At 57.2% G+C, this 14884-nt stretch overlaps 1 long non-coding RNA gene across 2 annotated transcripts in view; it reads left to right on the top strand.

Annotated features, from left to right (window-relative positions):
- The window catches only part of LOC114808841, a 69576-nt gene that overhangs the window by 27671 nt on the left and 27021 nt on the right, over window positions 1–14884 (top strand). For both annotated transcript variants that reach the window (XR_003756609.2, XR_003756608.2), the window contains exon 3: window positions 7040–7080. This is a non-coding gene — a long non-coding RNA (uncharacterized LOC114808841). The remainder of the gene's footprint in view (window positions 1–7039; window positions 7081–14884) is intronic.

The raw sequence follows: 14884 nt of genomic DNA, 5'->3' as shown, positions 1-14884 counted from the left end.
TGCTCACACCGCCCCAATTAGTATCTATTAGCCACTCAGCGTGTTAAAGGCATTAAGAACAATTAAGGGTGAGAAGCTTTTCCAGAGGCAGCACAGGAGCCCCTGACTCTCCCTCTCCGCTCTCCCAGCGAGAAGCAGCGCCGCCGTCTCATGGGTAGAGCCCCGGCCTGGGAGTCGGAAGGGCCTGGGTTCTAATCCCGGCTCCGCCACCTGTCCGCTGGGTGACCTTGGGCAAGGCTCTTCACTTCTACCAGGTAAATATAAGTCCCCATTTTACAGTTGAGGACACTGAGGCCCAGAGAGGTGAAGTGACTTGTCCGAGGTCTCACCGCAGGCAAGGGGCAGAGCAGGGACAAGACCTCAGGGCTCTTGGCTCCGAGACCTGTTTGTTCCCGCCTCTGGCCTGGAGCTCCCTCCCTCCTCATATCCAACAGACAGTTACTCTCCCCTCCTTCACAGCCTTATCGAAGGCCCGTCTCCTCCAGGAGGCCTCCCTTGATTAAGCCCTCCTTTCCTCTTCTCCCAATCGCTTCTGCGTCGCCCTGACTTGCTCCCTTTATTCATCCCCCCTCCCGGCCCCACACCACTTACGTCCATATCTGTCATTTATTTATTTAAATTGATGTCTGTCACCCCCTCTGGACTGTAAGCTCATTGTGGGCAAGGAATGTGTCTGTTCTATTGTTCTGTTGCACTCTCCAAGCGCTCAGCACAGTGCTCTGCACACAGAAAGCGCTCAATAAGTACGATTGACCGACTGACTTTTTCCACGAGGGACTTGGCTTTCGGGAAGCACACGCCCTGTCCCCCCTCTCTCTGACTTTGGAGGTGTCCTGTATATAGATTACACGTTGTAAATCATCTGTTGGTCACTTCACTTCTCTGTGCCTCAGTTCCCTCATCTGTAAAATGGGGATTAACTGTGAGCCTCACGTGGGCCGACCCGATGACCCCGTATCTCCCCCAGCGCTTAGAACAGTGCTCTGCACATAGTAAGCGCTTAACAAATACCGACATTATTAATGGCCGTCTCCCCACCCCGGACTGTCAGCTCACCGTGGGCAGGGAGCGTTCCTTCCAGCTCCGCGCTCAAGTGTTCGAGAAATACCATCGATGTTGATGGAGTGTTCGGTTAGATCCTCAGTGTTGTGCCCAGCTTGCTCCGGGCAGGGAACGTGTCTGCTAATTCTGTTGCATCGTCCTCCCCCAACCTCTCGGTCCAGCGTCCCGCACATAGTTAGCGCTCAGTAAATACCGCTGGCGGATGGATTGATCGACTGAGTACCGGCATCATGAGCGCTCTGTACTACTGCGACTAGACTGTAGACCGTTAGCTCGCCCTGGGCAAGGAACACGTCTGTTCTAGTGTCCTCTCCCAAGCGCTTAGTGCAGTGCCGCGCACTCAGTAAGCGCTCAGTAAATACCGCGGAGGGATGGATCGACTGATTGAGTGCCTGGCTTCATGGGCGCTCTCTAACTCCTACTGCGACTAGACCGTGGGCCGTAAGCTCATCGTGGGCAGGGAGGTTCCGGTGTCCTCTCCCAAGCGCTCGGTCCAGTGCTCTGCACACGGTGAGCGCTCAGTAAATACTGCTACCAGGGCTAAAAAGCAGCAGCGTGAAGCGCCGTCGATCCCGTGGCGATCCAATCGTCCGTCAGCCCCACCCCCGCGCGTCAGGACGTTTGAGGCGACCGTGTTTTCCGAGTCCACCTGGTGGCTTTAATTGCACCAGGTGGGGAGAGAACCCGGGGGCCCGCCCGGCTCATCGGCCGTCATTTCACGACTCCCCATGGAAACCTCTCCGCCAATAGCCCGGGCGGGTGGCATCACCCCTTAGCAACGAAGCTTGGCAACGGCGACTGCCGCACAAGAGGGAAATTAGCAAAATTGCCTTAACTAAATAAATAAATAAATAAATGCCCCCCCCCCCCGCCCCCCGCCGCCCCCGACAGTCGTTCTTTCTCCGTCAATAAACGAAAACCTAACGCCTCGCCTCACCTCAAACGCCCAAGACCCCGAGATTGCACCCGTTGGTTCGAAGGGCACGTCGGGGCCGTCGCCTTCCGGGGGCTGGGCGTCTTAAGGCTGATCGGGGGCCACGTCAACCCTCGTCGTGACTGGGGGTCTGATCCCACCGTGCTCATTTCACAAATGACTGCCTCCTCAACCCCCAAACCGCCCCCCAGGTGATGGGAGAGTTTGCCGCCCGCCTGCCTTTCACCGTCTGCTCTGGGACGTCTAGACGGTGGGAGGCAGGGAAGGTCCTGATAGGAGCTAGGCCACCCATCAGGGGTATTGGCTGAACGCCTCCTGCCAGGAGAGCGGTGGACCCAGTGCCTGGGGGAATCCAACAGAGTTACTAGGCAATGTTCCGGCCCTAAAGGAACTGATAATAATAATAATGTTGGTATTTGTTAAGCGCTTACTATGTGCAGAGCACTGTTCTAAGCGCTGGGGTAGATACAGGGTGATCAGGTTGACCCACGTGAGGCTCACAGTCTTAATCCCCATTTGACAGATGAGGTCACTGAGGCCCAGAGAAGTGAAGTGACTCGCCCACAGTCACCCAGCTGACAAGTGGCAGAGCCGGGAGTCGAACTCATGACCTCTGACTCCCAAGCCCGCGCTCTTTCCACTGAGCCACGCTGCTTCTCGGAACTGACCATCGAAGGTGTGCAGAGGCACTGGATTTAGCACCTGGCAGGGTTACAGTAATTATAAGTAATAACTGTGGTATTCGTTAAGCGCTTACTGCGTGCCAGGCACTGTTGTAAGCACCGGGGCAGGTAGAAGATAATCGGGTTGGACACCATCCCCGTCCCTGTGATCGTGCGAGGCAGAGACGGCCAAACCGATCGTTGAATCCATTCAGTCGTATTTATTGAGCGCTCGCTGTGTGCAGAGCACTGTCCTAGGCACTTGGACAAGAAGAAGCAGACACATTCCCCGCCCACGATCGACTTACAGTCTAGAGGGAGAGGCAGACGTTAATACAAATAAATAAATTACAGGAATGTGGCACGAGTGAGGGAATAGAGGCAGGAGAGCCGACGACCTTGAATGAAGAGCACACAACCTCCTCCACGTCTACACACGTACATATGCTCACTCACAGTTCCACGCAGGCACACAAAAACTCACACACACATCCCTGCACACCACCGCCTGCACGCACGCGGATACCACACACCCCCGTGTGGAAACCACCCAGTCACTTACGAGAAGCAGCGTGGCTCCGTGGAAAGAGCCCGGGCTTTGGAGTCAGGGCTCGCGAGTTCGAATCCCAGCTCTGCCACTTGTCAGCTGTGTGACTGTGGGCAAGTCACTCAACTTCTCTGGGCCTCAGTTCCCTCATCCGTAAAACGGGGATTAAGACCGGGAGCCCCACGTGGGACAACCTGATTCCCCCGTGTCTACCCCAGCGCTTAGAACAGTGCTCTGCACATAGTAAGCGCTTAACAAATGCCAACGTTATTATGATTGCACACACGTGCATGCGCTGGTGTGCGTGTACACCTTCCGCTCATACACAGGCAGGTCGTGTGTTTCCCCCCACCACACACACTCACACCCGTACATATACGCAGACGCTCCCGGAGAAGAGCCTCCAATGCACATCCTGGGGCCATGAGAAGTGAGAGCGTGAGGGGGAATCCAGGGGCTGGTGTCGGCACCGGTGGGGCACAGGGCGGAGGTGGACTGAACGTGCCCACCTCAGAAAAGGGCAGCGGTCCAATCCAGTCGGGTGCCCCGGGTCCCCCGAGCTCCACCTCCCCCCACCCCCGTTCCCAACCCACCACGTGTCTCCGTCCCCCGTGCCCGCCGCCTCCTTAAGATGCAGCGGGTGTTTCTCTGGGCGAAATGTAGATGTATTTCTGAGCGTGTGCGTGCCCGCATGTCAACGTGGGTAGGTGGCGTCCTGACTGATGGCAATTAGCATTTTCCAACGGTAACAGATGTTCCCGTCGCCGGGAGGCCCATCCCCGCCCGCCACCCCCGCCGGGGCCGCCATCTGCTCCCCCGCAAGCTCCCGGCGACCCCGACCGGCCCCCGACTCCCAACCCGAGCCCCCCGCCCCTTCCCAACCCTGGCCGGTGGCCCCGATCGCCACTGAAAGACGGAGGGTCGGGGGGATTTTCTTCGGGGTTAGAGACGGGGCCCGCCCTTCATTCCCGGGGAGCCCCGCGGGGGATGCTGAGCCGAGGTTCCGGAAGGCTGGTGGGGGAATCTCTTCCGAGGGGCCTTCCCCGACTAAGCCCCCCTTTCCTCTTCTCCCACGCCCTTCTGCGTCACCCTGACTCTCCCCCTTTATTCATCCCCCCCCCCCCGGCCCCACACCGCTTGTGTCCATCTCCGTCATTTATTTATTTGCATTAATATCCGTCTCCCCCTCTAGGCCGGAAGCTCATCGTGGTCAGGGAATGTCTGATATATTCTATTGGACTCTCCTAAGTGCTTAGTACGGTGCTCCGCGCACAGTAAGCGCTCAATAGATGCAGTCGACTGAACGATGCAAGTTAATTAGGTCTCTTTCCACATGGGGCTCCCGATCTTAATTCCCATTTTGCAGGTGAGGGAACCAAGGCCCAGAGAAGGGAAGTGACTGGCCCAAGGTCACACAGCAGACAGGTGGCAGGTCCAGGATGAGAACCCATTAGGTGGCACTGCTTCTGACAGGCTGGGCCGCCCGTCCTCTATCCACTAGGCCACGCTGCTTCTCCAGAGAGACAAGCGACTCGCCCGAGGTCACGCAGCAGGCCCGCGGCGGAGCCGGGACGGGGACCCGGGTCCCGCGACGCCCGGGCCGCGCTGCTCCTCCCTACCTTCGGCTGCCGCCGCCGGCGGCCCCGGGGCCCCTTTGATGCTTAAGCCGGGGTCAGCTCCCCGCTTCGAGGGACAGGCCAGCTCAAAATAGAACCCGCCGAGCCGATTCCGGAAGAGGAAACTGGGTCCCCGTTAAATAGAGCAACATCTGAAGAGTCCTCGGACCGGGAGGGGTCTCGAGCCGGGCTTTACCGCAGCCAGTCCCACGCCCACGTCATCGCCACTTGGCAAAACGCTCCTCCGGGCAAGACAAAGGCCTCCTCGTTGACACAAACACACCTTCCGGCCCGGGGAACCAACACTGTGGCGTTAGGGAGAGCTTCCCCATTGCCCGCTTCTTTTCTCCTTTGTTTTTGACGCCCCTCTCGATCCATCAGTCTAGCGGGGGGGGGTTATTGAGCGTCTACTGCGTGCAGAGCGCTGTCCTAAATGCCGGGGCAGATCCGAGGTGATCGGATCTGACACAACCAAGGGTGCCAGAGGAACAGCGTGGCCTAGTGCCTTGAGCCCGGGCCTGGGATTCGGAGGACCTGGGTTCTCCTCCCAGCTCCGCCCCTTGTCTGCTGTGGGACCTGGGGCAGTCACTTCACTTCTCTGCACCTCAGTTTTCTCATCTGCCAAATGGGGATTCAATTCCTGTTCTCCCTCCTTCTTAGGCTGATGATCCTCTAGGCAGTAAGGCGATTGTGGGCGGGGAATGTGTCTGTTCATTGTTATATTGTACTCTCCCAAGCGCTCAGTACATTGCTCTGCACACAGGAGGTGCTCAGTAAATACAATTGAATGAATGAATACCTCAGCGCTTAATACGCTGCTCGGTAAAAAGGAAGAAATACCCCAGTGCTGATTAATAATAATGTTGGTGTTGATTAAGCGCTTACTATGTGCAGAGCACTTTTCTAAGCGCTGGGGGAGATACAGGGTGATCACGTGGGGGCTCACAGTTTTTTAATCCCCATTTTACAGATGAGGGAAATGAGGCCCAGAGAAGTGAAGCGACTCCCCCACAGTCACCCAGCTGCCAAGTGGCAGAGCCGGGATTCGAACCCATGACCTCTGACTCCCAAGCCCGGGCTCTTTCCACCGAGCCGCGCTGCTTCTCTAGCAGAGGGAGAGCAGGGCCTGGTGTCTTCCCTGGCCAGCAGCGGCCTTTCGCAACTCGCCTCCCCTTCCCTCAGCTCTTCCCAGCCCCTTCCCCCCAGCCCCCCATTTCTCTGCCTTGTCATTTCAGCCAAAGGCAGCCATCCAGCGGGTGGGTGGGGGCGCATATGTCTGGTGCACTCATGGATGTCTTTGTGCATGGGTGTGTGTTTATTTTTGTGTGTATATTTGTGCTTGGGTGTGTGTTTATTTATTTTTATTAGTGTCTGTCTGGGTTCCGATCCCGGCTCTGCCACTTGTCTGCTCCGTGGCCTTGGGTAAGTCACTTCACTTCTCTGGGCCTCGGTGACCTCATCTGTAAAATGGGGATTGAGATGTGAGCCCCACGTGGGACAGGATCTGTGTCCAGCCTGATTTGCTTGGGTCCACCCCAGCGTTTAGGACAGCGCCTGGCACGCAGTAAGTGCCTAAAAAATACCACAGGTATTAGCGTTATTGTTATCAGTGGCACGGGTTCCGCTGACAGGGGCTGCCTAGGCCCCCCCTGATGCTGGAGGATTTATTCCGGCTTTTGAGTCGACTTTGAAAGATGCCCCCTCGGCTGCAGGACCGCCAGGCCGACGGCCGCATGGAAACCCGCCTCGTGGGCACAGAGACCGCTCAGCCCCTGCCCGCCTCAGGGAGCCCCCGACTTGTGGACCACCTCCAGGGCCTCTTGCCGATCGATTGATGAATGGATTTTTTTTAAAAAATGGTATCTGTTGAGCGCTTACTATGTGCCAGGCACTGTACTGAGTGCTGGGGTAGATGCAAGATAATCAGGTTGGACGCAGTCAGTGTCCCACGTGGGGCTCACAGTCTCGACCCCTATTTTACAGATGGAGGAACTGAGGCCCGGAGAAGTGAAGCGATTTGCCCAAAGGCACACAGTAGGCCAGTGGCGGAGCCGGGATGAGAACCCAGATCCTTCTGACTCCCAGGCCCGGGCTCTAGCCACTAGGCCGTGTTGCCTTTTTTTTTCTTTTTGGGCAAGCTTGCTTTTTGTTTGTTATGCTCAAACTAATGATTCCTCTCACAAGCCTTTTACATCTCTCTCTCTCTCTCAAATGACAGGTCCGATCCGAGGGGCTTGGCTTCGTAGACCCAGGTCAAGGGTGAGTACTTTTACACACTCTTTTTTGGTTCTCCATCCATCCCACCCCTCTCCTTCCCTTCCTCCTCACTTCCCACCCCTTCCTCTCGCCCTTTCCCTCCTCCCCGGCACCTTTGCCAGGGAGAATTCCGCATTCGCCCCACTCTCCCTACCCTCCGGCTCCACGGGCACCGGCCCGGTCCGCTTTAGGACAGCCTGGTGAGTAGCCACCTGCCCTGTCGCCCGCGGCCGTGCCCAGGCTACGCTGGGAGAGTGGCGAGGAAGGCCGATTTCATGAGATTCCCAATCCATGAGCTGGGACGATTGGTTGAAGGGCCGGTCGGTGACCGGGAACTTACGCGCCTAGTTGTTCTGGGGGCTTATCGGCTGGAGAGATGTTTCTGCGTTTGCTGGGGGGAAATGCGGGGGAATGGCTCGGCCCGGTTGCTTCTCCTTTGCCCGGGAGGGCGGAGATTGGTTGGCGGTCTTGTGGTGGCCGGGCGATGGTCGGGCCGCGGTGGGTTTCTTTGTTTCTGTTTGTGAGCACGAGGGATGGGGGGGAAGCCCGGCACCTAAAGAGAAGTCTGTGCGTGGGCTGCCGTGGAAGGGCTCGACCTGGTTGGTTCTCCTTTCCCCGGGAGGGCGTTTGGCGGGTGGGCAGGGGTGGTGGTCAAGCGGTGGTCAGGCGGCGGTCGAGCGGTGGGTTTCTGTTTGTGAGCACAACAGATAGCACTAAAAGAAAAAGGGTGGGTGGGAGCAGGTGGGGAAAGAGTTCGAGCCCAGGTCAATCAATCAGTGGTCTCTACTGAGCGCTTACCGCGTGCAGAGCACTGTTCTAAGCACTTGAGTGTGGCAGAGAGAGGCGCTGCAGGCCCGCAGATCCGGTGTCCTTGGCGCATCGAAATCTGGCCTAAAATAATACTTTCGGGAAAGGTCCGTGTTTTCGTCCATCTTCCTGTGGACGGGGAAGAAATGATTCCTAATTAAAAAGCCATAATAATGCAGTGGGAAGGAACCCAGCGGTCCGGCTCGCTCGCAGAAAGGAGAGAGCAGTAAAGCAGGCGGTCACTCTCTAATGGTCGCCCGGGCAACGGGGAGTTTGTTTACAGGGATTTCTCTCCTCTTGGGGAAGGCCGGCCTGTCCATTTGCATTTATCAGAAGTCGTTCCTCCAGGGTCCGGGTGGGGCTCGGGACAGGATCGACCCGGCGGCGTGTGCGAGTGCGGGGTGGGGTGGGGGGAAAGTGGGCGGAAGCAGCATGGCCTAGTGGAAAGAGCATATGCCTGGGAGTCAGAAGGAGGCGGGTTCTAATCCCAGCTCTGCCACTTGTCTAGTGCGTGACCTTGGGGAAGCCACTTCACTTCTCAGTGCCTCAGTTCCCCCTCTGCAAAATGGCGGTGAAGACGGCGAGCCCCGCGTGGGACGGGGACTGGGTTCAAACCTGATGATCTCGTATCTACCCCACCTCTTGGAACGGTGCCCGACACATAAGCGCTTAACAAATACCACCATTATTATTGCTATTCTTACCCCAGCTGGGCTCTGTTTTGGTTTATGGTATTAGAAAACACTCCACCTTCAGTAAGTGCTCAATAAATACCACGGATTGATTGATAACTCTCCCCGTGTCCTCACACCACTGTGATCTGCCGCTCTCTAAGCAGCGCAACGGAGTGTGGGCTAGTGGCCTTCGGCTCCCGGGCCCACGGGCCCCCAATTTCAGGGCCGGGGCGATGGATCTGCTCTCCCCGTCTCGTGCTGACGGAGGAGGGTGTGGGTGAAGGGGAGGGGATCCGAAACTTGCCCCGATGAGGACGAGACGGGAATTTTCCAGGTGTCCGTGTCCCCTCAGCGGGGCTTCCCCCAGGAGCGGTTTCTGGTGTTTTCCTCCGGCGCTTTTGGATGTGAGAGGCTTCTGGGAAAAGGCCCAAGTCTTCTGCCTTCCTGGGAGGGCGGGACCATCATCAGCTCAGCGGAAGCGGAGACTATAAATACCCCTGATTGATTGGTCGAGGGCTGTCCTTCAGGACATCTCTACGGAAATGTCCCACCGACACCTCCACCTTACCCTGGCCGAAACGGGGCTTCTCCCTCCCGGTCCCGTCCTCTTCCCGTGACCTTCCCATCACCGCAGACGGCACGGCCACCCTCCCTGTCTCTCGAGCCCGTGACCTCGGTGTTCTCCTCGACTCCTCTCTCTCATTCCACCCACATATTCAATCTGTCACCGAATCCCGTAGGTTCGACCTTCCCAACGTCGCTGAAATCCGCCCTCCTCTCTCCATCCGAACTGCGACCACATTGATCCAGGCACTCATCCTATCCCGCCGTAATTACTGCATCAGCCTCCTCGCCGACCTCCCCGCTTCCCGTCTCTCCCCGCTCCGGTGTGCACTTCACTCTGCTGCCCGAATCGTTTTTCCACAGAACCGTTCGGTTCGTGTCCCCCCACTCTCGGGAACCTCCAGCGGTTGCCCATCCACCTCTGCGTCTCTGCGACTCCTCACCGTTGGCTTTAAAACCCTCAATCTGCTCTTCCCCTCCTTCCTCCCCTTGCTGTTTTCCTACCGCGACCCAGCCCGCACGCCTCGCTTCTCTAATGCTTCTCGCTTCTCACCGGACCTCCATCTCGTCCCTCGCCGCCGACCCCTTGCCCACATCCTGCCTCTGGCCCGGACCTCCCTCCTCCTCCTTGTTGCCGGGGTAGACAAGCGCCTAGAAAAGTGCCTGGCACATAGTAAGCGCTTAACAAATACCACAATCATTATTATTATTATTATTATTATGAGACGCGAGCCCCTCCCCGCGGGGGGCTCCCGATCCAAGCCGGAGGGAGCCCGGGGATCGGATCCTCGTTATACTGTTGAGGAGACGGAGGCCCGGAGAAGTGAAGTGACTTGTCCGAGGTCACGCGAGGTAATTGGGTCCTCGGCCTCCTCCCGTGAGCGAGCAAACTAGGGCCTCGAAAGGAGACCGCACCGCTTAGTGGTTAGGGCCCGGGGTGAGGAAATCCAGAGGCCGGAGTCCCGGGTCCGGCTGGCCCGGGGGCCCGTGACTCCCTCCCTACCAGCGTGGCTCAGTGGTAAGAGCACGGGCTTTGGAGTCAGAGATCATGGGTTCAGATCCCGGCTCGGCCACTTGTCAGCTGTGTGACTTTGGGCAAGTCACTTAACTTCTCGGTGCCTCAGTTACCTCATCTGTAAAATGGGGATTAAGACTGTGAGCCCCACGTGGGGCAACCCGATGCCCCTGTGTCTATCCCAGCGCTTAGAACAGTGCTCGGCACATAGTAAGCGCGTAACAAATACCAGCATTATTATTATTATTATTATTATTACCTCCCATCCCCTGCCTCATTGCTCAGCTTCTTGCTTCCAGGATGGGAAAAGCCCGTCGGTGGGATGGAAAACCGGGAATGTTGCTTCGTGGCCAGGGCCTGCTGCCCCAGTGGCCACTAGGTGGCAGTAGCTGGGCATGAGGGGAATAGTAATAATAATAATAATAATAATGGTGGATTTGTTAAGCGCTTACTACGTGCCAAGCACTGTTCTAAGCGCTGGGGGGGATACAAGGTGATCAGGTGGTCCCACGTGGGGCTCACAGTCTTAATCTGTGCAGGGAAGCAGCGTGGCTAAGTGGTAAGAGCCCGGGCTTCGGAGTCAGGGGTCATGGGTTCGACTCCCGGCTCTGCCACTTGTCCGCTGTGTGACCGTGGGCAAGTCACTTCACTTCTCTGTGCCTCCGTTACCTCATCCGTAAAACGGGGATTAACCGTGAGCCTCACGTGGGGCGACCTGAGTACCCTGTGTCTCCCCCAGCGCTTAGAACAGTGCTCTGCACATAGTGAGCGCTTAACAAATACCAATATTATTATTATTATTATGAATCCCCATTTTCCAGATGAGGGAACTGAGGCACAGAGAAGTCAAGTGACTTTCCCCAAGTCACACAGCTGGCAAGCGGCAGAGCGGAGATTAGAACCCATGACCTCTGACTCCCAAGCCCGGGCTCTTGCCACGGAGCCACGCTGCTGGGGACTGAGGCTCAGAGAAGTGAAGTCAGCCTCGGGTCTCGCATCTGCAAAATGGGGATTCAATCCCTGATCTCCCTCCTACTTAGACTGTGAACCCCTTGTGGGGCCTGATGATCTTGGATCTACCCCAGGGCTCAGTTGGGTGCTTGGTACATAGTTAGCGCTGAGTAAAGGCCACAATTATTGTTATTAATAAGACTGGGCTGATCAGAGGCTCCAGCCCCCAAGGGAACAGCAGAGAGCCCTTGGGAACCACCCCCCACCCTCACCCCCCAGGTCCTTCTATGCTCTGATTCCACAAGGAGTTTTGGAAAAGTTGGGATGGGCGGGAATGAGCCATCTGGGCAGAATCTCTCCGGGGAGAGTTTGTCCAACCTGCGGGGCAGTTTAATCAGCGGCAATTAATTCTCTGTCAAGAAAACCTAGGTTTCATTCCGTGAGGGGGAGAAAAAGCAACTAAATCCGCAGTCGGGCAAGCGGGTGCGCTGAAGACCGAGTGTCAGTTAATCTGACGGCATCTTCCTGGGGCTTAGGGGGCGGGTCAGGTCCTCTCTGAGGGACTCTCTAGTTTGGCCTCCTGGGCCTCTGGGTGAAACAAGCGGCGGAACCAGGATTAGAACCCACGGCCAGGAGTCAGAAGGATCTTGTCCTCCTCCCGGCTCTGTCACTTGTCTGCTGGGTGACCCGGGACCAGTTACTTCACCTCTCTGGGCCTCAGTTTCCTCGTCCGGAAAGTGGGGATGTTGGTATTGAACTCTCCCAAGAGTTTAGATGAGGGAGCTGCGGCCCAAGTAAATGAAGTGACTTGCCCAGGGCCACACAGCAGACAAGCAGAGGAGTCAGGATCAGAACCAGGGCCTTCTGACTCCCAGGCCGGGGCTCTAGCCACTAGGCCATGCTGCTCTTCCTCCCCACTGTGTCCGAAGGGAGTGAGACGTTAGGGGGTCTCGTCTAGCGAAGCAAGGAGCGTTGAGAGAGATGACCCAAGAAAAGAGGTTCGGGGGACGGGGTCCCCTGCTCCTGAGGGAGAGGTGGAATCGGACCCTTCGGGGTGGGTGGGAGGTTGTAGGCCCAGCTGGGAGCTGGGGCATCTGGGTTCCGCGCCTTGGCCCCACCGGTTGATTCGCTGTTTGATGTTAATCCGGTTTTTCTTGAGCGCTTACTATGTGCAGAGCATTCATTCAGCACACACATACATTCAGAGCATTCATACAGAGCACTGTCGTAAGCGCTTGGGAGAGGACAGTCCAGCAGAATTGGCGGCTATTTTCCCTGCCCACAAGGAGTTTCCAGTCTAGAGCTTCTCTGCCTCCCGTGGGTGCCTCGGGGCGACCACCTTCTTGGGGGTCTAGAGCCAAACAGCCCTTCCCCACCTGCCCCCCGCCCCCGGGGGTCTGGCCCCGAGGCCCCCCGGGGCCGACCTCGCTCCTCAGGCAGGCCTCGTCAGGCTGGGCACGGTGGCCAGCCACCGGAGCCGGGGATGAAGCGTTCCCGCGAAGAAGATAATTGAAAAGCAAAAAAGCCTCGGTTAATTTGATTAGGCAGAGCCCGTAGTCGGATTGTTCTTCATCAAAAGAGATTTAATTTTGACATGCAATTAAATCCTTCTGCCGTGCCGCCGGTGCTCCCCCTCTTCCCCTCCTCACCGCCCCGCGGGCGCTCCCCGCACCCAAGACGGCCTGAGCCCGGAGTCTGAGGCGGGAGGGTGGGGGGCGGAGAGGGCTAGCCCAGGAGGGGAGGGGGCCGCCCAAGGAGGGAGGGAGAGGGGGAGTCCGCGGGCAAACGGAGGAGTCTGCAGGAGCAGAGAGCGGTGAGGGAGGCAGGAGGAGAGGATGGAGGCCAGAGGACGGAGGCCCACGGGAGGGCAACGAGGAGAGCCGGCCGTCTGTCCCTCTTCTCTGCCCCGTCCAGCCAAGGGGATGGAGAAAGGGACCGAGGTGCTCCCCGCCGGGGGAAGGAGACGAAAGAGCCGAGAAGACAAGAAGCGGTGCAGGCCGGTGGCCAGAACTCGGGCCTGGGGTTTTGAAAGATAATAATAATAATAATGGTGGTATTTGTTAAGCGCTTACTATGTGCAGAGCACTGTTCGAAGCGCTGGGGTAGAGACAGGGTAATCAGATTGTCCCACGTGGGGCTCACGTTTTTAAATCCCCATTTTTACAGATGAGGTAACTGAGGCACCGAGAAGTTAAGTGACTTGCCCAAGGTCACACGGCAGACAAGTGGCAGAGCCGGGATTAGAACTCACGACCCCTGACTCCCAAGCCCGGGCTCTTTCCACTGAGCCACGCTGCTTCTCGATCTGGGGTCTCAGACCCGGCTCCGCCTTGGGCAAGTCGCTTCACTTCTCTGAGCCTCAGTGCCTCATCTGGAAAATGGGGATGAAAACCGGGAGCCCCATGTGGAGCAGGGACTGTGTCCAATCGATGAGTTTTTATCTACTTTCAGTGCCTCGTACAGTGCCTGGCACCTAGTAATAATCATAAGAGCAACAATAATAGTAATAATAGTGACAGTAATAGTAATAATAATGTTTGTTAAGTACTTAATAGGTGCCAAACCCCGTATTGAGTGCTGGGTTAGATACAAGATGCTCAGGTCTCACAGGGGACCCACAGAATATGTAAGAGACAGAACAAGGGAGTGAATCCCCATTTTGCAGATGAGGGAATTGAGGCCCAGAGAAGCGAAGTAACTCGCCCAAGGTCACACAGCAGGCAAGAGGCGGAGCCAGGATGAGAAGCCAGGTCCCGTGACTCCCAGGGCCGGGCTCCCTCCACCAGGCCACATGGCTTCTTGGAGAGGGCTGGGCCACCGGGCTAGAGAAAGGGCCGGTCGGGGTCTCCCCGCCCCTTGGGGATCTGATAATAATAATAATGTTGGTATTTGTTAAGCGCTTACTATGTGCAGAGCACTGTTCTAAGCGCTGGAGTAGACACAAGGTCACTAGGTCGTCCCACGTGGAGCTCACGGTCTTAATCCCCATTTTACAGATGAGGTAGCTGAGGCACAGAGAAGTGAAGCGACTCGCCCACAGTCACACGGCTGACGAGTGGCAGAGCCGGCATTCGAACCCGTGACCTCTGACTCCAAAGCCCGTGCGCTTTCCACGGAGCCACGCTGCTTCTGATGTAGGCCGCGGGCCGCGCCTTGACTTGGGTGGGGGCTTGGGGCTGTCCCGATGAGGTGGAGAGCCAGAGCCACAGAAATAGCCTAATTAAGGAAATGAGCTTTTCCACCCAGGGATCGAGTTTGTGCTTGATCAGGGATTTTGGGTTTGGTTTTTTTTTTTTTTTTCCCTGTTTCTTCTTCTTCCCGGCAAGCTTCCCTAAAAAACATGAAAAAAAAAAAGATACCGTCCCCGATCCGCAGCCCCCGTGTGAAGAAGCAGATCGCCCCCCCGCTCCCCATTCCGCCCCCGACTCCGGAGAGGGAATCCCGTTTCCATGGAATTCTCGTCAGGAGGGTGAACGGAGGGAACTGGTGGGATTGGGGGCCCGGGGGTGGGGAGGGGAGGGCAGAAGGAGCAGAGGCAGAGCAGACTAGAGCCCCCCCAAACCTCTCAGCAGGATGTCCAACCCGCGGAGGAGCCTGGAACAGCCTCATGGAAAAAGCCCAGTCGGGCACACGGCCTTCCTCTCCCAGCCCCTCGGTGACGGGGGCAAGGATCGGGGACCCCCCAGAACGACCGTCGGGACAAAGACCAACCCCTATTCGGGGTATCTTTCTGGAACACCCCCCGTCCCGTCCCCCAGAGCCTCTGATTTTGTGCAGGGGTTGTGTCAGCTCTGTC

Source organism: Ornithorhynchus anatinus, unplaced genomic scaffold (assembly GCF_004115215.2).
Source record: "Ornithorhynchus anatinus isolate Pmale09 unplaced genomic scaffold, mOrnAna1.pri.v4 scaffold_264_arrow_ctg1, whole genome shotgun sequence".
In the NCBI taxonomy this organism is placed as follows: Eukaryota; Metazoa; Chordata; class Mammalia; order Monotremata; family Ornithorhynchidae; genus Ornithorhynchus; species Ornithorhynchus anatinus.
The sequence above is the reverse complement of the archived record's forward strand: the minus strand, read 5'-3'. Positions and strand labels throughout refer to the sequence as shown.